The sequence below is a fragment of the Nicotiana tomentosiformis genome, chromosome 4 (genome assembly GCF_000390325.3).
Source record: "Nicotiana tomentosiformis chromosome 4, ASM39032v3, whole genome shotgun sequence".
In the NCBI taxonomy this organism is placed as follows: domain Eukaryota; kingdom Viridiplantae; phylum Streptophyta; class Magnoliopsida; order Solanales; family Solanaceae; genus Nicotiana; species Nicotiana tomentosiformis.
In genome coordinates, this window is record NC_090815.1 from 129,865,061 (window position 1) to 129,869,130 (window position 4,070).

General features: G+C 29.7%; 1 pseudogene; it reads right to left on the reverse strand.

Annotated features, from left to right (window-relative positions):
• Positions 1–1,630: 1,630 nt before the first annotated feature.
• Positions 1,631–2,679, reverse strand: LOC117281069 (zinc finger BED domain-containing protein RICESLEEPER 1-like; annotated as a pseudogene).
• Between the last annotated feature and the right edge of the window lie 1,391 nt (positions 2,680–4,070).

Here is a 4,070-nt window from a genome sequence, read left to right on the forward strand (position 1 = left end):
TTACTTCCTCCCTCTTTTTTTTTCTTTCTCTCCCCCTTCTCTCCTCACATTTCTCTTCTATTTATAGAAAAAAAATCAAAAATTTTCAGATTGTTTTAATTATTTTATTATATTATTTTATTGTTTTTTAAAAATCCCACTTTCCATTTTTCTTCTATTTTTTTTAAAAATAATTTCCCACTTTCCTTTACTTTTATTTTTTTATTTCCCACTTATTTTAATTTTTTTTCTAATTTCAACTTTTTTCACTTTTCTTTTTTTATTTCCCACTTATTTTACTTTTTTTTTTAATTTTCACTTTTTTTACTTTTTAAAAACAATTTCAGCTACATTTACTTTTATTTTTTTTAATTCTAACTTTCTTTTACTTTTTATTTTTTAAGTTTTCACATTCTTTTACTTTTATTTTTTTAATTTTTCACCTTCTTTTACTTTTTAAAAAAAATAATTTCCACCTACTTTTACTTTTACTTTTTTATTCCATACTTTTAATTTTTCTATTATTTTATTCCCATCCGATTTTTTTAAAAAATATTTACTTTTTCGAGTTTTTTTAAAAACAATTATTTTATTTTAAAATTAAGATAAAAATAAAAATAATACTAATAGTAATAATTGACCTTTTAAATTATTTTTTAATTTTTACCCTATATAAAAAAAATGTAGCAAATCTTAAAAATATATATATTAAATTTCTAAAAATATTTACATAGTAGAAGATGATAAAAGTTCAAATATAGCCAAAAATTAGGTGCTCACAGCAGTCCCTCTTTGCTTGGAAACATGAAGAGTTTTCAGGCAAAGACTAGGTGAGCAATGTGACTAATTTTTGACCAAATTATTATTCAAAAGGACAAAAAATAAAAGATAGGGTGCGACCGAGTCCTGGTTTTGGACAACCTGCATTTCTCGGGTAGAGCTGTCAAAACGGGCTGGCCTAGCCCAGCCCCCGCGGGCCACGAAAATTGTTGGGCTAGGACAGGCTGGCCCTTCACGCAAAAAGGCCTTAAAATAGCCAGCCCAACCCAACCCTAAGAGGGTCGTGGGCTAGGATGGGCCGGCCCTTTATTTTTAGTCTTTTTTTTATAAGATAATTTTATTTTCAAATGGTTAATGAAGCTTCAAGAATCAAGATATGATGACTAATAAAGAAATGAAAAAGACTTGAAAACATACCAACAAAAGTGAAACACACTTTATTATAAATTCATCAATACTTCGTATATATCAGAATTGCAATTTTGTCAATTACAATCAAGAAACTAAATAATTGTCCAAGATATTAATAGATCATCCAAATATAAAAAATAAACGTTCAACAACCAAAATATACTCTACTAGACTACTTCGTAGTGTCTGATCAAATCTTAGGTCCATAATTAAACTGTCCCGTTGCCAAAAAATATATTGTATAATCAAAAAGTCATTAAACGAATGACATCAGTCGTCATTTGTCTTAACATTTTCATCTTCATCTTCATCTTCCTCTGCACTTCATATGTAATGTTGATTAGTTAAACATTAACAAATAACTACATTTTAAAAATAAACGATATTAAATCCACATAAAAATATTACCACTTTGAGTTTGAGTAAAGCCGTGCAACCAATTTCGAGTAGCAACAAGTGTTTAGATATTTTCATGATGGATACAACTTCTATACTTGGTGAGAACACGGTCACCAATACTAAATGTTGATTCCGATGCTACAGTAGTAATCGAGATACTAAGTACATCTCGCGCCATTACTGATAAGTCAGGATATTTTCCAGAATGATTCTTCCAATACATGATAACATCCATTTCGCGAAACTTATCAAAATCAAGCTTTGGCTCCTCTAAATAAATATCCAATTCTGATTTTCCATCATTGGAAGCAGATTCATTCTCAAATGCTTTGAATTCCTATAAGTTAAACACATGACACTACGCTTAAGAACAAATAATAATAATAATAATAATAATAATAATAATAATAATAATAATAATAATAATAATAATAACAGTGAAAAAAGAAAAATAAAAATAAAATTACTTACATCGAATATTTTGAATCCTGTTTCTTTGGATTTACTTCTTTCTTCACTCGATGTAGTCAGAGTACTAGAAGAAGCACTCGCACTATTTTGCTTATTTGCGTAATGATCATAAAGCTCGTATAATTTATTTTTCTCGTGCTTTTTCTTGTGCAGAAATTGGATCCAACTTAGAGTAACAAAACCTTAAAAATTGTAACTTCATGCGAGGATCAAGGATTGCTCCAAAAGCAAGTATTACGCTATATAACTTCCAGTATTTTTTAAACTTTTCGTGCATTCTTAAAGCCATTTCCTTAATAACTTCATCTTCATTATTTAAATTCTCATTAAGCATGCACTCAATTCTCCAAAATTGCATAAAATACAAGTTGGATGTTGGATAACTTGAACCAGAAATCAAGTTAGTTGTCTCATAAAAAGGCTTCAAGAATTGAAATATTTTCTCCGCCCTTCTCCATTGATCCAATGTAGGATAAAAAGTATAATTTCTATCTATTAAATGTAGACTAGCAAAAGCCTTTTCATACTGGAGTGCACTATCAAGCATCATATATGTCGAGTTCCATCTAGTTGATACATCCAAACGTAAACCAAGATTTGTTTCAATTCCAACTTCCTTAACACATTGCTCAAACTTTTGTTTTCTCCCATTCGATCCTTTAACATACTTAACACTTTCCCTTAGTGAATACAAAGAATGACTAGCTGCTTTTAAACCTTCTTGAATAATTAACTTCAAAATATGAGCAGAACAACGCACATGAAAGAACTCACCATCATACAACAAACTTTTTTGCAACCTAAGATCGCCTTTCAAAATATTTTTTAAGCTATCATTGGCAATGACATTATCTAAAGTGATTGAAAATACCCTCTTATCTATGCCCCATTCTTTCAAACAATCATATATAGCAGTAGCCAATTCAACTCCAGTGTGAGGAGGATACATACGATAGAAATTAAGAATTTTACAAACCAACATCCAATTTTCATCAACAAATTGGGCAGTTAAACAAATATATCCCTCCGAGTTAGATGATGTCCAATAATCAGAAGTCATGCATACCGTATTAGGAATTTTTGCTAAGATTTATTTTAGTTTCTCCTTCTCTCGGATATACATTTTCTTGACATCTCCAACACAAGTGTTCCTAGAAGGCATCGTAACATCTGGACTTATATAATTTACCCAAGACTTAATTCTATCATATTCGACGAAAGAATATGTCAAATTATGCTTAATGACAGCTTCAACAAGCATGCCACGGTGTGTCCATTGATCTATTTTTCTATATTGCATTTTACCTTCTTGATTCAAGAACATTTGACCCAAATCATGAACTTTAAGCATTGGACACTGAGATTTATGACGATGCAAATATGATGTTCCATAATTTTTACCTTTGGGTCTCGGAGTTGAACCAACCTTAAATGGTTTCTTACACCCTTTACATGCAGCCCTTTCAATTCCATCTTTAGCTCTGCCAAGTTTTTTGAAGTAAAGCCACACATCTGATGTTAACTTAGTTTTTTTCTGACTTAGTTCTGCAGAATAATTTGCCTCCGCAACTTCATCAATATGTTCATGTGTTCCATTTGAATCATCCATTGGTCTTCCTATAACAAAACAAAAAAGAAGTGTTAAAGTTTATAAAGTAAACACTGCCACGACAAGTTAGTAAAATTTTTATAAGAAAATAATTATTAAAGTGTTTACTTAACTTTTGAACTAAATGTATCCTAAATCTTGCATTCACGATGTAAATAAACAAAAATAAAAACCTAAATATGATCTATGTACATATACAGATGCATACAGAATAGACATAAACCCAAAGTAAAATGGTCAGAAATACATATGTATGGGAATAAAATATGAAGCAAACAGAGTATTTGTCATGTACATAATCGATTAATAGTCCAAATATTAAACTTATTTATTTGTAAGAAAGAAAGATTAGTAAACTCAAGAAAAAAAAAACTAATTACCTTGTAGTAAATCGTCGATGCCGAAGATCAAGAGAGAGGTA